The sequence below is a fragment of the Protopterus annectens genome, chromosome 7.part1 (genome assembly GCF_019279795.1).
Source record: "Protopterus annectens isolate FY-2018-M chromosome 7.part1, PAN1.0, whole genome shotgun sequence".
NCBI classification, from domain to species: domain Eukaryota; kingdom Metazoa; phylum Chordata; order Ceratodontiformes; family Protopteridae; genus Protopterus; species Protopterus annectens.
In genome coordinates this window covers 152,362,666-152,383,282 of record NC_056740.1, presented here as the reverse complement: position 1 = coordinate 152,383,282, position 20,617 = coordinate 152,362,666, and the positions used below count along the sequence as shown (strand labels likewise).

Here is a 20,617-nt window from a genome sequence, read left to right as displayed (position 1 = left end):
ATAAACAAGCAAGGAGGTACCCATTCCTACCCTCTTTGCAGACTAGCAATGAATCTTTGGGAACTTTCCCTAAAACTCAATATAGAGCTGCAATCCCAGTTTGTGCCAGGAAAAGACAATATACTGGCGGACAGCCTAAGCAGAAATACCATGGACCCACACGAATGGATGCTGCACCCAGACATCTTCCTTCAGATAACATAATCATGGGGGAGGCTGGACATAGATCTTTTTGCCTGCCACCACAATCATCAGCTGAAGAAATTCTGCACAAGGACATACCACCCACAAGCATGGAAAGTGGACGCCCTCTCTTTCAGTTGGAATACTCTAACAGTGTATGCATTTCCACCACTCCCACTAATGACCAAGGTCTTACTGAAAATCAAGACAGAGCAGCCAAAAGTGATTCTAATAGCCCCGGACTGGCCAAGGCAGCACTGGTACCCACTGTTACGGACCCTGTCACACACGAAACCATGGCCTCTACCACTATGGACACTCCTTCTGACACAGCACAATTACAAAACTCTGCACTCCAGCCTGAAAACCCTGCAGCTGACAGCCTGGAGAATACCTTGACTCCTCACCAGGAAAAGCTATCCAAGAGAGTGAAGGATATCATCATGGAAGCTCGCAGACCTTCCACGAGAAAGACATATTCAGCAAAATGGAAAAGATTCCACACTTGGAGCACCGCAAAGGGCCTAGATGCCACAGTGATGAGCATGGCACATATCCTGGAATACTTGGCAGGCATGCTCCATAATGGCCTTTCTTACTCTTCCATAAAAATTCATGCTTCAGCAATTTCAGCAGAATACAATACTGATCCACCTGTCTTCTCTCATCCTCTCCTAAGGCAGTTTCTAAGAGGAATTAAAACATCAATCCTCCAAGAAACCACCAGTGTCTACATGGGACCTTAACTTCATGTTGGAAAAGTTGACTTTACCTCCCTTTGAACCAGCAGCATCTTCAGAGTTACAGTTCCTGTCTTGGAAGACTGCCTTCCTTCTGGCCATAACCTCAGCAAGAAGAGTATCTGAATTGCAGGCACTCATGGCAGTACAACCATTTCTTATTTTTCATCAGGACAGAGTCTCCTTGAGAACCAATCCTTCATTCATGCCAAAGGTGGTATCCAGGGTCTCATTGAACCAAGCTATTCACCTGCCTACCTTCTCTCCAAACCCACAAAACAAGGGAGAGAAACTTCTGCATACCCTGGACATTCACAGACAGTTACACTACTACTTGGACAGAACTAAGACTTTCAGAAAAACTGACCAGCTGTTGGTAGCATATGCTGCAGGCATTCAAGGAAAAGCAATTTCCAAACAGACAATTTCAAAATGGATAGGAAATTGCATTCGATTCTGCTATTCTTATCATGGAAAAGCTGTGCCAGCTAACATCAGACCTCATTCCACCAGAGCTACAGCCACCTCCACAGCCTTCTTAAGAGGGGTGGCTACCAAGGACATTTTAGAAGCTGCTACATGGAGCTCCGTGCATACATTTTCCAAGCATTACAATTTACCCTTATATTCCAGATCCAGAGCAGGCTTTCCTACGGCAGTCCTGCAGGGCATTTTAGCTACACCATCATTTTCTTAGAGCCTACCACCCCCAGCTTGGCTATGGTATTCTACCCATATGTAAGGACTGTAGATGCATCCTTGAAGTACATAGTACAGTTTTGTACCTACCATAAATGTAGATGTCCGATAGGTATGCATCTGCAGTCAGGTTTACCCTCCCTCCTTCCCCTCTGTGGTACTTCTTGGGTACTTATCCCTCTTATAGCTAGCTGGGGTTATCTATTATGGTGTATTTGTTTTATATTACTGTGCATGTTTGCAATATTTTGTATTTCTACCAAATTTAGCCTTCCTTAGAGGGCACCTGGCATCTGGGGCAAGAAAAACTGAGGAAGATGGCGTCGGCTGACACTTTTATACCCCAGGTGCTTTGACGTCGGGGAAGGGGCGACATCAGCCGACGCCGGACCCAGACTTTGGAATCCGGCCGACCGAAAGGGCTGCCTGAGGCAGGACAACCCATATGTAAAGACTGCAGATGCATACCTATCGGACATCTACATTTATGATAGGTACAAAACTGTACTTTTGTCCCACATAAAAACTGGGACAAGATGTACAGAGGGCAAAATATATGACATTTTTGGTATTACAATTACCTTGACAAAAGTACACTACATTTTTGCCAATATTTTGTACCTGTATATTCGTATTCTCCAAGATAGCCCCACATTGGTTGCAATGTCCACACTTCCTTGTACCAACCTGATGTGCTTTTAAACTTAAGCTGTTCCTCTCAAATTTTTTCTTCAGGTTAGTACCTACACTATTAACAAACCTGGGTTCCTTCCCTACAATAGAGAATACTGTCTCCTCACTGCTTAAAATATTCCAGCTGTTTCTAATATTTTTTATATCTTCTGTGTGACTGCTATGTGGTAAGACACATGCCATATTGTATTCACTTTCCTCATTTTGTACACTAGTAATGTCATTGTTGCTGCAAGGTGTACCTAATAATGGTTTGTATTTATTGCCCCACTGTTTGCTAACATAACCTATGGCATCATTTATAACATAATCTGGATATCTCCTTTCCCTGAACAATGGAGCCTATTGTGTTCAATTCCTGTAACATTTCTCCATGCTCGGATGTCATCCTAGCTGCTTGGATACATTAACACTTCACAATATTGTTTTTCAGTCTAACTGGGTGACAACTATTATATTCCAAATATGCATTACTAAATGTCTCTTTTTTGAAAATGTTGGATTTAAACCCAGTAGATGCAATGTAATATAAGTATCTAAATATGCAATACCTTCCGAACTGTACTGGTATGTAAAACTTAGATAAGGGGTAAGATACTGTGTGTGTATTTGTATATAATTTATATATAAAATATGTATGTGTGTGTGTGGTGCCATTTCATTGCCTCTCAAGTTTCCATATCCATCAAAAGGACCTTATCCATAAGTTAAGCCGCTGGTGGTTGTGAAGGGGGAAACATCTGTGAGGAGTAGTAGCTGCTTGTGCTACTACTACACCCACCAGTTCCTCAGACAGGTGGGGTCTACAGCTGTCAACTCTCAGAGATAGAAATATTCCACTCATTTGTCAGGGGAAAGTAATGTGTACCCACAACTACTAGCTAAACACTATGTCAGCAGTTATCTTCTTTAACACTTTCAATGTCTTCTGCCAGCAGCATATAACAGGAACGTGACATGTAATCACAAGGGACATGCCTACAGACACTTAGAAGATGGATGTCATGACTGATGTCACTGTAGCAGTATTCCTAACATATATGGGTTGTCAAAGCAGTTGTCTGGCCAGTGTACAATAGTACTAGCTTCCCAAGGTCATACATCAGATGCATGACATAATCTCTTATGTGATGCAGTATACAGACAGACATATGAGCGTGGATCCTCAGACTATAGCCCATCGGACTGATTGCCATTTGGTCATTGGTACTATTGCTTTGATCATGTATCCAGAAATGTACTCCATTGAGGAATATTCCTTTTTATTTGTGCTATTTTGTTGAAAGTTATTAGCTGTCAACTAAGAGGCGTAAGTTTGTGTGGTAGGCAGAGTCTGTACAGAGACTTGCATACCAAGTGTTTCTTTTGCCTAGGCTCAGAAGATGATCACAAATCTTGCTCAGTCTGTCAATTGCTCATTCCCAGAACCCAGGTTTTCCTCTCTCAACGCCTTTCTGAAGACTCAGCATCTTAAATGGTTGGTCTAGTCCAAGATGGCCAAATCTATGTCTTTGAACATCCTTCCTTCAGAGAAAAAGCTTGAGAGGCCCAGGATGTATCTGCAGTCTAACATATCAGATTCTGACATATACACACTGAGGTTCCAGAACCAGAGTCCTCCTCTTCTGCACCTCATTCTCAACCACCAGCTCCTAAAAGACCTGACCAATTTTACAAGTAGGTATACCAGATTACTTCTCAGTTGCCCATTACAGTGACCCTGTTGGAGACCAGTATGACTCCTGAATCCTTGTAGACTGCTGATATGTCCAGTGAACTGCAACTCATCACTTCTGAAGGACTTCATAGTGTCCCTCAAATTTTAGTTATGAAAAAGATTTCAAGCTCTCTAATGCACATTGAACAGTGTTCCAAACTTCTGTATCTCATCAGGTGGATGTCGAGGATAAAAAGAAAAAACAGAAGATTAAGCACATTGCCATTCCGTCATCAGCCAAGGAAAAGTAGTGGATAGATTTCTCACAGGGGTTGTTCAAAGCTGTTATGTCTTTGAAACTTCCCTCCTTTGGGTCTTCTCCAGCCATAGGCTACTTCTCAAAAATCTGCCTTGGTTTCCTCCTCTTCTAGAGAAGATCAAGACTATGATTCTGACCACTGTTTAGGCTACTCCTCTCAGCTGCATTCTCCAGGATAAATATATTTGGATGAAGAGGAGAGACGAACACCAGATTCCTCTATTGAGGAAGCTTCTTTTGAGGAGACTGTCCAGAACATTTATATATTTATTTATTTTACATTTAACTGGGTATATCCGACTGGACCAAGAGCTCATTTTCAGCAGAGGCCCAGGGAAAAAAGCTCCACACATGTAACAAATATATACAGTAAAAATATTTATAAAGTAACATGAGAACAAAATTAGAAGCAGTATAAATAATTACATATCAGAAATGTTCAAAAATAACACAAGAGTTTGATTTTTAGAGAGAGTATACAGCAGTGTGGTGCAGTATTCAATATGCATACACTAAACATGTCATGTTTCCAGTATAGATTGGTATTGTCATTGCACTGTATTTAGGTACAGTGGATGGAGTAGGAGTAGTATCGGGAAACACTTTGAATGGCAAGCCACTTTGATCTCTGATGTTCAGAAGTGGTATTACATCCTCTTAAAAATTAGTTGTTGTCTTTTGGCTTTTCCCGGTTAGGGGTCGCCACAGCAGAACTCTAGTCCGCTAATGATTGGTAGTTGATTTTTACGTGCTGAGTTACCAGCCCTGATGCACACCTTCAACAAAGGTACGCCCATTCATGCATGTCTCCATGCAGAAGACGCTCTAGCTGAGAATCGAACCGGACAGCGTCTTACTGTGAGGCGACAACGCTACCGCAGCACCACACGGGTCCTCTTAAAAATTAGTACCTCTTCCCATTCTCTGGTCCCTCCTGTCCTTGAGGCTTTCCAGAATGCCTTTCAGTCCTTCTCTTCTGCAACTGATTTTCAACCACCAGCTTCTAAAAAAGCTGATGGGTGTTAAAAAGAATCCCTGAGGATTTCATATCAAAACTTTTAGACTCTCCCTTGGATAATGACTTACTGTTTGATCCTCAAGCTGCCACTCTGTTCAAAAATCTCCAAGACCAGGGTAAGATTATGAAAGTCTGCAGACAGATTCTACTTTTCTCAGTTCCTAGATACCATAGGAACTATCCATCTAAATCTACCCCCTGCATTTCAAGGGATCCTAAGCATCTCATAAACAAAGCAAAACCCCCTATGAAAAGATAATCTGACAAACCCATAGGGAACCTCCAATTTGGAAGCAAGAATCTGTGACCATCTGTGCTGCACCCTTCTCCTTGCCCTCAACCAAAGAAAAGCAGTGGAGACCCATCCTAGACCTTCCTTGCCTAAAAACTTACTTGAAGATACTCTTTCAAATACTCTCTCTTCACACACTTCCGCCTTTTATCCTCCCCCAAGTTTTCTTACTGTCACTAGATCTGAAGGATGCTTAGTTACACATACACATCCATCCTTCTTGCAGGACATTCTTCTGTTTTTTTTTTCTTGCTCCTTGCATTGTCAATTTGCTGTTCTGTCTTTTGGTCTCTCCATAGCTTCAAGGGTTCACAAAGTGTGTTGGCTCCAGTAGTAGCTTTCTGTCACATGCAGGGAATCCAGATCTTCCCCTACATGGTCAACCTATTGATCCAGGATTGCGGTCTCCAGAAATTGTTTTCAACGTTTACATTTCACACACACCCCCCCCGACAGGTCTGGCTTTCAATAGAAACTACAAAATATTTCACTTGGCCCCTACATAAGACCTGGTTTTCCTGGGTTGCATGCTGGACACACAGAAAATGCATGCCTTCCTCCCCAGGAGAAATTTCTGTCTGTCCAATATTTTCCAAACTGCCTCCTCTGTAACCCACTGCTCAGCAAGGGGCAATGCTAAGAACTTGGGGGTTCATGGAAGCCACCATCCCTATAATTCCCCTAGCCAGACTTGACATGACTCAGCATTGTCACCCCTTGCACACCCTGATTCCACTCCTCTTTTGTCTCAAAAAAGAGTTGCTTTGGTGAAGAGAGCAGGTAATCCTCAACCCAGGACTGCCATTCAGACCACCTCAACCCAGGACTGCCATTCAGACCACTGCCTCCTTTTCAACAGTTTTTTTTTAATTTATTTTTATTTATTTATCATTTGTAACCAGGAAAGTCCGACTTAGAACAAAGCCAATTTTCAGCGGAGGCCTGGGGAGAAATGCTCCAGACACATGTCTTTGTAATGTGGGAGGAATCCGGAGCAACCGGACGAAACCCACACAAATGCAGGAGGACATGCAGATTCCACACAGAAGGCACCCCTGCTGAGAACAGTATCACACTGAGGAGTGCAGGGCAAATGGCAACCTTAGTACCTGAAAAAACATATCAATCTGAAGGAAATGAGGGCTCTTGTACAAGCTCATCAGACCTTTGCCCTCCTTTGGAAACTGAGGCCACTCCTAGTCTACACAGACAACAGCATAATCGTGTGGTACATAAACAAGGAGGCACCAAGTCTTAGCAGTTGTGTAGGTTCACACAGGAGACATGGAACTTGGCAACCCAAATGAACATCACGCACTCAGCCACATAAATCCCTTCTTAGGACAATGTGCTAGCAAACTCCTTAACCCACTCCCTGGAGGATCCCCACAAATAAAATTTAAACAGAGAGGTTTTCCAGACAGTCACCCTTCAGTGGGGGCACTCCTCAAATAGATCTTTTTGTGTCACCAACCAACCATCAGCTTCCCCAGTTCTGCACCAGGGACCTTTTCCTTCCAGTGGACATGAAAGTACCTCTATGCTTTTCCTCCTCTGCCTCTGTTTCCAAAAACAATTCTCAAGACACGAGTCTGCCTCTGCTTCCAAAAATAATTCTCAAGGCACAATAGAAGGCACCTAAACTCCTTTTATTGATACCCTTTTGGACAAGGCAACATTGGATGTCCTTACATTCATTGCTGCAATATTCTTAACAGATGAGATTCCCTGCCATGGAAGCCCGAATGTCCAGCCAGTCTACCAAAGACTGTCACCCAAATGCTCCTTGCATATAGTGTAGGGCATATAGGTGACGTTCAGGCCTACTGTAATCAGAACTTCTTTGCTGCCAGTCTGAATGTACCTTTTTACCATTGGTCTGTTTACCTGCGTCCTTTTTCTGCCAGTTGAATGCATTTTCATTTTCCAGTAACTATCTATGCCTATTTGATGACTTCTATGGGATCCACAAAGTGAGTGGCAGGCCTTGGGGCTATTTAATGCTTTAAGGTCGTTGGGGTTTCAGTTCAAAAACTCTTCTCTTACTCCTCAGGATCATGTTTTTCTAGGCTGCAGGATTCAGAAGGTGCCAGTGCTTGCATCCCTGCCCCCTCCCTCAACTCTCATTTATTTCTTTCAAACTCTTCTTCCTCTGGCTTCCATTACCACCTGGGAGTTTCTGAGAGCTCTGGGTTTCATGGCATCCATCATTCCGATGCTCCCTCTGGCCAAACTTCACATGAGAAAGTTTCAGTAGTTTCTGAAGTCAGTGTGGCTGCAACATGCAAATCCTCTAGACTTCTTCCTTGTCTCAGACAGCAACTTCACTGGTGGATTCAGCAGTTCTCTGAATCCAGGGATTCCTTTTCATCCCCTCTTCCCTCTCAGGAATTGTTCACAGATGCTTCAGACATTGGATAGGGGTGACATCTGGCTCCCTAAAAGTACAGGTGGTGTGGTTGCCTCATCAGTAGGAGCACATCGGTGTCAAAGAGATGAGAGCTGCTCTTCTGGCTCTTCAGGCCTTTCATCCTCTTTTCTGTCTAGGGCCTGGGCCTTTCATCCTCTTTTCTGTCTAGGCCCTCTCAAGGTGTAAACAGACAATACCCCAGTGATGTGGTACATCAACAAACAGGGAGGAATGAGATCTTATCTTTGCTGGTTGGCACTTCTGGTATGGGATCTTGCTGTCAAGTATCAAATGACTCTTCAGGCAGTTAATATTTCTTCTGGTCAGAATATTGTGGCAGGTCCTTAACTTAGTCCCATGAAAGGATGCTTAACTGGGATGTGTTTCTGGACATTATCCACCAGTGGGGTACTCCTCAAGTGGATCTTTTTGCCTTCCCTCTATACAGACAACTTCCTCTGTTTTGTGCCAGAATCCCAGGTCAAGAGGTGCCTGTGTCCCAAAGGGGAGGTGGACGCATACTCATTTTCTTGGAAGGGGATGTTTCTTTATCCATTCCCTCCCCTTCCTCTCATTCCGAAAGTCCTGTTCAAGATTCAACAGAATGCTCCCAAAATGTTGTTGGTGACTCATTTTTGGCCACTACAGCACTGGTTCCCTCTACTTCTGCATCTAGCCAGGGGCAATCATCGCAACTTACTTTGCAGTGTGCATCTAAGTAGACAAGACAAGGGATCTCTCATCCATCCCCACCTGCCTGCACTTCATCTGACACTGTGGGCAATAGGATTTTGATTCCACACAGGTACCTTTTTCCTGAGGACGTGCTCCAAGTCCTGCAGGAGGCCAGAAAACCTACTACTAAGAAATCCTACTTATACAAATGGAAGATGTTTTATATTTGGTGCTCTCTTGTAACCTGGACACATTTACATTTATGTGGCTGTTTCTTTGGTTCTCTCTTAATTTGTGTGAGTTGCTCAATGTTGGTTTGGCCTATTCTTCTGTTAAGTCTCACTTATCAGCTTTCTCTGTTTAATTTGCCTTTTTCTCCTCCTTTAGCTTCTAGTTTTGAGATTAAATTTCTTAAAGGCATCCTTAATATTTCACCTCCCAGGAAGCCTGTTCCTGCTCCCAGGGATCTCAATTTTATTTTGGAGAAATTGACTTAGGCTCCTTTTGAGCCTGCTGCTTCAGTTTCTTTGCTACATTGTTCCTCAAAGACTGTTCTTTTGTTAGCTATTACTTCTACCCGATGGGTGTCTGTTTTGCAGGCCCTTATGGCTTGTCCTCCTTTTTTAGTTTTTCTTGAGGACAAGGCTGTCCTTGAGCACTAACCCTTCTTTTTATGCCTAAGGGTGGATAATGAGCTATCCCTGAATCAGTCTATTAATCTGCCTACTTTTTTCTCCTGTTCGCAGTTTGACAGTGAGAGGGTGCTGCATACTTTCGACATGCATAGGCAATGCAGGGTTTATTTGGATAAGACTAAGGCTATTAGAAAATCTGATTGGTTATTTGTTTCTTTTCATCCTAGATCTTTGGGACATGCTGTATCCAAGCAAACTATTTCTTCTTGGATTTCTAAGGCTATTTCATTTTGTTACAGTTTTCATGGCAACAGCCTTCCTTTTTCTGTTAAGAGTCATTTTACTAGAGCTATGGTTTATTTGAGAGCTTTTTTCAAGGGTTTAGATACTAATTCTATTTTTGGGGCAGCTACCTGAACTTCTGTGCATACCTTTACCAAGCACAAGTTGAATGGTATCTATAGAGCTAGGGATGTTTTACTAGTGCTATTCTTCATGGCTTTTTAAGGGGCTCTCCTGTGCCTTCCCCCTTCCCAAATTTCCTCTTGAGCTTTGGCACTCTCCTATCTGTTAAGAATACAGCAGTGAATGTAAGGACATGGCACAGTTGTGTAAAATCTTACCGAAGTGGTAGATGTCCTTGCCTTCGCTCCTGCAGTATTCGCTTCCTCCCTCCATCCCCCTAGTCTTTTGCCTTCCTGGATGTACAGGTTACCTCTTGGGTTTAACTACCAAAAAATGAGGGAAGCTGCAAAAAACAAAACAGATGTCCAAGCACAGCTTCAGGGATGGTGCCAATAAATATCCAAGAACCAAGTGGTGAAAGCACTGAAAAACCTTTATTAACGCTGGTATATCCAATAAATAAAACACGTTTTCGTTGCAAGCTGCAACTTCTTCAGACAATAAAAACTCATAAATGTTCAGTTTAAATACACATTTAGGTAATCACATGTCCTTCCAATTAAACATTAAAGCAATATACATTATAAAAACTGTGTTCTATGGCCAAACAAGTAATTTACCGTGTTAAAATTATGTACAAAATGCATATACATAAGGTGTGCCTATAACATAATTTGTCAACTATAAAATACTGTGATACTAAATAATCTAAAACTATTTTTAAAACCTCTAAAAATTAAAATATATTGTTTATGCTATACTGGCCTTAAGTTTTAGTATAGGCTTAATGGAAATGTAGTCATTAAGACCCGGTTTTTTATTTGCATGCAGGAGAATTTGCCAGTGAGTCTCCTTTTGTTCCAGCTTAGCCTGATATAGATTTTTTGTATTGGAAAGTATAGAAAAGGATCCTAGGGGGGGACCATGGCAGGCTAAGAAGGACATGTGATTACCTAAATGTGTATTTAAACTGAACATTTACGAGTTTTTATTGTCTGAAGAAGTTGCAGCTTGCAACGAAAACGTGTTTTATTTATTGGATATACCAGCGTTAATAAAGAAGGTTTTTCAGTGCTTTCACCACTTGGTTCTTGGATATTTATTGGCACCATCCCTGAAGCTGTGCTTGGACATCTGTTACCTCTTGGGTTTCTTGGACTCTGTTCCTACTGGGGCATTCAGTTCTGATTATGGTAGGCCTGAATGTCACCTTTATGCCCTATGCTATGCATGAAGCATTTGGGTAACATTTGGCATACCTTTTAAATGCAACAAGTAGTCTTTGGTAGACTGACGAGATGTTCCACAGAAGGTGTCACTCGTTTGGTCAGGATAAAACAGACTAACAGTTGTGGGTTCTGTTCAAGCAGCTTTGTTATGTACAAACACATCAGGACTGAGGCTTAGTAACTGTAGCTTAGATAAACTTAAACAAGCTGACTATTACACTCCTACATGTTTACACTCTGGCTGCACTGTCAAAATGGCACTGAAGCTTCCACGTACTTGCTGTTTATATGCATGTGCTTTCCTTGGAAATGATTCTTCAAGGTACAACACGCAACACTATTCTATATCCTCCCTCTTTGAGAAATGAGTCCTGCATTACTGACGACAAATTGTTTGACATGCAATTGGTACAAAATAATTATTTGTCATGCAATTATACAGAACTAAATACATATAGACAATTATATCCAGGTTGCTGTGTATTTCCCACTAGGTCTGGAAATACAACCAAATAGTGTGACATAGAAATTAGAACTGGGTCTAGCAACTGGGATGGTCTCTGCTGAATGTTCAACTTTAGGAACATCAGGAACGGAAGTAGAAGTTAAGACACATTCTGCAACTGGAACATTGTCTGGATTGCTCAGAGATCTAGAGTCTGTATCACAGGAACAGTGCTGCAGTATTGGTTCTGGTGCAGGAAGATGATGTCTGCAATTTCTCCTGTACTCCACACCCTCAGACTCCATGAAGTAGGATCTCAGCTTGGGACATATACCTGTTACTTGACCAATCTGGTCAAAACCTTTCACCGTTTGTATTCTCCCTGTCTGCTTTCAATGGATGAAGAAATCTGCTCGATTTATCATAGCTGGACTTCTGTATAGAATGCCTTCTGAATAGTTTGGCTTTGATTGCTCTGCTTTAGCTTTAGGCCTCAACAAACTGGAATTGATAGGCAGGTTTGTTCTGGTTTGCCTAGACAGAAGTCTCTGAGCAGGTGAGCTAAGTATATCGTCACGTGCTATGTTTCTGAGATTGAGTAAATTCAAAAAGACATCAGTATTGTTACACTTTGACTTCTCTTGTAATCACTTTGCACTCTGCACTGCACGTTCAGCTAGTGCATTTGATTGTGGGTATTGCGGACTACTAGTAACATGTACAAAGCCCCATTCTTTTGCAAATTTCTGAAACAACTGACTGGTAAATTGGGTATCATTGTCAGAGATAAGCTTTTGTGGACTGCCATGGACTGAGAAATTACATTTCATCTTGTTGATAACAGCAGTGGATATTGGTTTGAGATAGATTTATTACCTAACCCAGTTCGAATAGGAGTCTTGCAACACTAAGTTGTTGTGTCTTTCGGCTTTTCCCGGTTAGGGGTCACCACAGCGGAACACCGGTCCGCTAATGGTCGGTAGTTGATTTTTACGTGCCGAGTTACCAGCCCTGACACACAACCTTCAACGAAGGTATGCCCATTCACGCATGTCTCCACGCAGAACACGCTGTAGCTGAGAATCGAACCGGGCAGCGTCTTACTGTGAGGCGACAATGCTACTGCAACACCACCACCACGGGTAATGCTGATTATTCCACTTGGGTATCTCAGTGGCTAGTGTTGACCAAGGTAGTTCAGGAACTTGACTTAGATGAAGTGACTCTATTTGCAAATGTAGTTTAGTACTATTGCATAATAAACAAGAAGAAAGTACTTTATCAATGTCTTGCTAAAGAAGGCCAAAATACTAGTCCTCTTGCCCTTCTTTAGCTAGATTCGGAACCTGGGTGGTGACCATGTAAAATCTGGATATATTCACATTGTAAGGAAGTAAGAACAACAATTTTAGGACCTTGGAAAATAATGCCATCTTCCATCAAAATCTCATCTCTCTAAGGAAAATTAGGATGCACTTCAGGCGATACACTAGATTGCTTTGACGGCCATCCAACATTCATGAAGTGGTTGAGCTTTTGCAAAAGTGGGATCAGTCTTTGCTCTCTCAGCTCATCAAGTCTCATGTTACAAAATGTACACACTTTCGTGACACTGAAGTCAAAATTCTTTGCGTCAAGCTGTTCTGTTGTATTTCTGGGTGATCTGGATAAGGTATCAGCCAGATAAAGAAATTTGCCTTTAGTGTAGACCATTTTGAAGTTGTACCTTTGCAATTTAAACATCATTCATGTAATCTTGGTGGAGTAGAATGCATAGACTTCTTTAAAATAGTGACTAGAGATTGATGATCAGTTTCAGTCTGAATAGCTCAACTATAAATATAATCATGACATTTCAAACATGCAAACACAATTGCCAAAAGTTCTTTCTCAATTTGAGCACATTGCATTTAAGTTATAGATGCATAGGCTACTGGTTTGCCCTCTTGAAGAATAACTGTGCCAAGACCAAATTTTGAAGCATCACAGGAAAGAGTTACTGATTTATTAATATCACAGTATCTTAATGTAGATGGGGTGGCATTTTTCTGCTTAAGGTTTTCAACTGCTGTCTGGTGATATTCTACTCAAGACCATATAACATTTTTGCTCTTCACCTCTCTCAAAGGGGGTCTATGTTATGTATTTGAACTTTCAAAATGTCGAATACCATATGTTCGAGACCATATGGTCGATATTTGAAAGTTCGAATATATAATATAAAAAAAGAAAAAGAAAAACATACCTTAACACCCCCCTACTTAAATATACCAACTCCGAGACCGCACTTCAGTGCCGAAAAGGGAAATTCTCCCATTCTGCACTGTACAGCACCGTTAAAGTCAACCTTCGAACACTTGAAATGTCGATCATATGGTCTCGACCATATAACGTTCGACATTTCAGGCGTTCGTTTATTTGACGTAAACCCCTCAAAGGTGCTGTCAACTCACTGAGGTCTGGTATAAACTTGCCCAAATAGTTAACCATACCTAGAAAACGTTGTAGAGCTTGAACATTATCTGGTGCTGGCATGTTAAAAATGGCTGCTTGCTTGGATGGGTCTGGTCGTAAGCGATTTCTAGTAAATAAATGACCTGCATAGGTAACATCTGGTAGTCTGAATTTGCACTTCAGAGGATTGAGCTTCAAGTTCACTTCACATGCTCTATCTAGAACTTTCCTGAGGTTTTTCTGCTTCACCATTGCCTCCGACCAATGAATCATCTGCTATTATGGCATATGGATGACCTGAAAAAATTGCTCCATTGCACACTGAAAGACTTCACTTGCAGAATGTATTCCAAAATAGCATCCTGAGCAATTTATATCTTACAAATGGGTACTGAATAGTACAATAGTGAGGATTTGCGATCAAGCATCATTTACCAAAATGAACTCTCTGCATCCAAGACAGAAGAAACAGTGGCATTCAGTATCAGAGCTGTGACTTCTTCGACTGTACACCTAGGATGATTAGGTCTCGAATGCTTTGTTCAAATCTCTTGGGTCAGTGCATGTTCTGATTTCATGTGAGCCGTTTTTGTGAGTTGCTACCATGGACAACATCCATTCAGTATGTTCTGTAACTGGACAAATTACACCTTGCTGTACCATTTTATCCAAGTGAGCTTTGAGGTTGTTCTGCATAGCTATCAGAACTCTTCTTGCTAGTCTGTCCACTGGACTGACCTCTGGGTCTAACTTCATAGAATACATAGCTGGAAGTTTGCCTAGCTTGTCTTCAAAATCATCAGCACATTCTGAGAAAATAGTTTCACTGATGCTAGAACTGGGACATGTGCCTATATGATGGATTTCCTTAGTAAAGGAAAGTAGATTAATTCTCAAACTGTCTCTAAGACCCAGTAATGACTGCACAGATCTTTGGACTACATAGAATAGTAAGCTGTGACTGTTCCAAGCCAAATAACATGAAAGCACTACTGAGCCTTCAGTTTGAACTTCACCTCCAATCAGCAACAAGTTTTACAAAACTGGCCACTTCAAGTTGCTCACCAGCTCCCACTTCAGCAAATGTTTCTGCTGACATAACATTACACTTTGAGCCAGTGTCTACTTTGAGCTCTGTAGCTTTACCATTGATCAGGCCAGTACAAAACACCTCATTCTTTGCCAATAAATCTACTGCATTAATCTTTTCACCAATTACTGATGTACCATCTACATAGAAAGTAGGGTTGCAGCTTTCTACATGATCAACTTTACTTTTCTAAATGACTCTTCTTTATAACCGAGCGAGGTTTACTTGATTTACAAAACTTTTGAAAATGGTTCAATTTTTTGCACTTGTGGCATTGCTGGCCAAATGCTAAGCACTTTTCTCTTTTAGACTCATGGTTGGCACCACAATCGCAACAATTAGCAATAAAGTTTGACTTGAGTTTTGCTGACTCAACCTTGTACTGCACTGAGCATGTTCTTTTTACTGAACTAGTCTTGGAACTTGCTAGAAGACTACAGGTTTTCATAGGAAGCCCTGCAGGGCTTGTAGCTGTCATGTGCTTAGGCCTGTTTCTGCTAGCCATTGCTGCATGCTGTCTACATTTGCTCTAGAACCTGCTGAAACCATGCTCTTATCACTTGCAAGCATACTTGTGTGTCTTTCTTTAACATCATGGATTTGACAAATCTCAATAGCTTTGATCAGTGTTAAACCACTGTCACAAAACAAAATCTTTCTCACTGCAGCACTATTAATACCACACACAAGCCTGTTCCTTATTAACTCATCATCCTTTAAATCACCAAACCTGCATGTTTTAGCTTTGTTTCTCCGATCAGTAATATAAGCTGGAAAAGTTTCTCCTGGCTTTTGATCTCTTGTGTAAAACAAATGCGCCTCTAATTTAACATTTGTCTGGTGGTTGCACATTTCTCTGACTTTGTATTTCAAACACTCTGGGTCCTCCCTTGATTCAGTCTGTACAACAATATGATGGTCCACCCTCTCCTTCATATACTGCTGGTGCATACACAAATGAACACTCTTTTTCAATGGCCTCTGACCCAGCTTGGTTTAGCAAAATGAATGCCCTGGTACATACATCTTTGTCAAAATAAGCTGCTTGTATGAAAATATCATACTTTTGCTCAAATATTCTCCAATTCTCTGCAGTATTCTGATCAAATACAAGTGGACCTGGTCTGTGAAATGCTTCTGCCATATTAACACATACCAGTGAAGGCTTTTGCAAGTATGCACGAACACACACACACGCATACATATGCCTGAAATGTATGCCAGTACTTGCAACTATGCCCAATAGCGCAAAAAGCCTCTGAGTAACTGAACATTGTGAAATAAGTCTCCTAGGCACAATAATATTCTTGAAATCACTGTACTCTGAGAAATAATCTCTTATCTGTGTAAGAAACATTTCAAAATAACTGCACTGCGCAAATAAACTGGGCAGAAGAAGATCAGAGCGAGAAACATTTCAAAGTAACTGCACTTTGTGAATAAACAGTACACAGCACATTGAAATCCTTCCAAAATGGCTGTACTTTGCTAAATAACTCTGTACAGTGCAAGCAACACTCTGTAATGACGGCACTTTGCAAACAGACTCACCCAGCACAAAAAATCTTCGAAATGGCTGTATTTTGACTGCATTTCACAAAATAGTTGCACTTTGCACACAACAAACTCTTCAGAATAAATGCACAGTACTAAACATCTGTAAGCACTTTTACACACTTCAAGATACTTCAAATAACTCTAGTTGTGCCCTGAATAGCTTAATCAATATGAAATAGTTTGTCAAAACACAGTAATGTGCCAAAAAATATGCAGTCACCATGAATGTGCCCTTTTTTCCCTTTATTATATTTTTTACCCATTTAATCTCATTTCATGTCCATTATACTTTTCTTGTGCTCGTTTTACTGTAAACATGCTCATTTTGTAATTGAGATAATTCCAAACCTCTTATGTGCTTTTCTGATTGTTTTAACTTCAAACTTTTCATTTGATTAATATGCTTTTTGTGCCTTTTGTTTGCTTAATTTCTGTGCTCTTGTAAAGTTTTATCTTTTTAATAAAATAAATTGTTTGTTCAAGTTTTCGTTACCTTTAGGTTGTTTCTGGCCCTTTTTTGCTCTTGGTTCACTTAGTTTACCTTTACTGTTAACTCTGCACCTCATAGCTTTGAAAAGCAGTCTCAGAATCCCAGTTCTGACACCATGTCGCTCGTCTAGTCAGGATAAAACAGACAAACAGTTGTAGGTTCTGTTCAAGCAGTTTTATGTACAAATACATCAGGATTGAGGCTTAGTAACTTTAACTTAGATAAACTTGTAAACAAACTGACTATCACTTGTGCATTTTCACACACTGGCTGCACACTCAAAATGGCACTGAAGCTTGCACGTGTTTGCTATTTATATGCATGTACTATCCTTGGAAATGGTTCTTAAAGGTACAACACACACCACTATTCTACAGCAGGGAATCCCATCTGTTAAGAGTACTGTAGCAGTGAGGGCAAGGACATCTACCGTTATGGTAAGATTTTACACAACTGTACTTTTCCCCTGTTATTTCACATGGCAAAAGGAAATTACAGGAAAATACCTCTTCCACTGGACTTGATAACCATAAAAACGATTGCGGCTTTCCACAAATTTTGCGGCTTTCCACAAATTTTCCATCTCTCAACTTGATTCTATGGATAAGATTTTAATTCCTCAGACACCTGTTCTCTGAAGACGTTGTTTATGTCCTCCTACAAGAAGCCAGAAGACCTACTACTAGAAAATCTTACATTGCTAAATAAAAAGGTTTCCTGTTGGTACCAAAAATATTGTCCAGACCCAGTGTTATCACAAGTTCCTGCTGTACTGCAATATCTCTGAGAAGTACTTTAATCAAGTTTGTCCTGTTCTATAAAAACTCACCTGTCAACCATCAATGATCGCCTCCCTCTTAGCTCTCCACTTATGGCTAGAGCAGAGGTCAAGCTTTTCCTCAAGGGAGTCCCGCATCTTAACCCACCAAGGAAACCCATCTCTCCCTCCATGGGATCTTAATTTTGTGTTAGAAAAGCTTAGACTGCCTCCTTATGAACCTGTATCTACCACTTCTCCAAAATTTTTTTACTTGGAAAACTTACATAACAGTAGATGTCCTATGATCATTGTTGCTGTATTCCATCCCACTGTCTATCCCCCCTACCACTGTTCAGTTTTGCATTTCTTCTCCCCTTTGCTTTAACCTCTGTTTTTTTTTCATGGGAACAGGGGAGTTTTCTTACCTTTTTGGGCTACTCCCCTCATAGCTGACTAGTATCCCTCTTGCAGCACTTTTCAGGCATCTGACTTGGAAATGGTCTGAGGATCCTTGCTCGTACGTCTGTTTTGTATATCCTAGGTCATGCATCGGCTGTACAGCCATGGAAAGGTAAAGCTTTGGTACCTGAGCCAGACATCAGTGGTGACAACCCATATAATAGGAATACTGCAATAGTGATCAGTAGGACAAGCTACTGTTCCAGTAAGTTCTTAAACAACTGTACTTTCTCTAAATTTGCAAATAAAATTACTCAAAAAAAAAAAGCTGTCAGTTTTCTACTTTGAGAATATCGCTCACGCATGCACACACACGTATATACATACACATATGTACATACACACACACTTGATGCTCCCAAACGCTTCACCCTCATTCTTGATTATGGATCCTAAAGCTGTAAGTTAGATATTTTTTTGCAGCAAATATAATTTCTTTATTGTTCCTCAATTTTTTGCAGGATAGGAAAATTTCTGTCTGTATTACTGATAAAATAAAAGCTTTTAGAAATGTTGCTTTTTGCAATGTTTGAAGTTGTACCAGAATTCCTCTATTATGTAATCCTTAGGATACAGATAACAGAACAGAGAAAAACAAAATCTAACCAAAGCAACCCTGGTGATATCAACAGAATGTGATAATAACCACTGCATTCTGGAATTCAGAATAAGTCAATGAGAGGTAGACATGGGAAAATCAGATAGAAAACTACTAATATATCAATTGATCATATACATAGTTGAGAAATGTGATAGGGAAAGGAACAGGGAATTTGTAAGTATAAGAAATGTAAAAAAAACCTTTTATAAAACAAAGTTTAAAAATAGTACAAAAAGAATGGATGTTTAAATACTCTTGGTACATCTTCAGCGACTGATTAAAAATAGGAATTGTGCAAATATACATGTTCAGAGGATTAAATAAGCTAAGCAGGTCAAATGAGGAGGATTAATTTTTAGGTGCATTTCAAATACCAGAAATAATAAAACAAAAGTGTGTGTGTGTATATATCAAGTTATCAAACTCTTTTCAGAATATTTTGAAAAAGTTGGTTGTAATGTAGAGAACAAAATTTAGAGTTAAAACAAATGAGGAATGCACACTGGAAATAACCAAGGGAGTTGCAAGTAAAAATGTGTGATGGCATTAAAAATAGACACGTGAAGTAGAAATACAAACAAGTTCATCTTATGTTGATGTGTACTAATAATACTGTGACTGTTCCTACTGTTTGAAAGATGTTCGAGAACATGGATTGTTCTTCAGGACCTAGCATATCATCATAGTTGTACTATGTGAAGAAAGGAAGAAAAGGATCCATCCGACAGCCATTTTCTGATAACCTGCTTTATCCTTTACAGGGTCAGGGGGCACCAGAACCTGTCCCAGCAGTCCGAAAGTGATCCAGATAGATCAGTGCTCTAAAATGGACAACACATTACTCATAAGTTCATATTGTGCATACAGCCAAAGGACCCCCCCAACAGCTTAGATGTTACACCCCTTGGTACTGATAATATATTAGTTACCATGGTAAGGTGATTGTTTTCATATACCGCAGGCAGGAGTTTGTCTCACATCCAGTTGTGAATTATGATTTTGAAAGGAGATAGACTGTTGTTTTGATATGCAGAGAGGGCTCAACTCCAGACGCAGGGAATGCATCAGGTGTGGGGGGGAGTGGCAAATATGTCATGCTAGCAGTGGAGATGTGTTTGACATGAGTGATAGGTGTACTGTTGGGTTTGGTAAGGCAGCAAAGGTTGAAAATGTTAATAACTTTCAGTGCTCAAAAAGCTAGAGAGAGACCACCCCTCAAGAGTTTCTGAGACAAAGTAGATGGTTAGAGTTTCTAGTATTTCAGAGTAGCTTAGATTGTGTTGATTTTTTTATTAATAAATCATCTTAGTGAGAAGTATTTGTAGTCTTGGGCAATGTGCATTGCGAGATATATTCCAAAAGGGGCATTACATTTACGGATAGGTTTAATACAGGAAGATTATACAGTGACCAAGACTACATGAAACCTAAAGGCGATACACTTGCAAATTAGTTGAGCAAGGTAGAAGGACTGCCTAATCATAACCAAGACAAGGTGATCAAAAGAGAGGTTACTGCCAAACTAGATACCCAAGCTTTGGATAATTGTATCTGTTTTGACAGAGATAACAGCCATGTGGTAAGAGTATGGGATTGTATCTTTCTCAAAAGTTACTCTACTGCATATGTTTGGCTTTTAAAGTGAAATCTATGACTGATGCACCACAGCTGATGGGATGGTCCAGGCCCTGCTGACGTGCAAGTGACTGAGGGAGATTTGCAACTGTGTTGCAGTTAGCAGACTTAGTTAACCACATCTGTTTTCACTTCTGAGAAGTAGATGTCAAACAGTAAGGGGCACGATGC

The 20,617-nt window shown here is 40.6% G+C and overlaps 1 protein-coding gene across 4 annotated transcripts in view; it reads left to right on the top strand.

The window, feature by feature from the left end:
- The window catches only part of GRIP2 (glutamate receptor interacting protein 2), a 2,580,489-nt gene that overhangs the window by 1,840,778 nt on the left and 719,094 nt on the right, over nt 1-20,617 (top strand). The gene's annotated exons all lie outside the window — the stretch shown is intronic.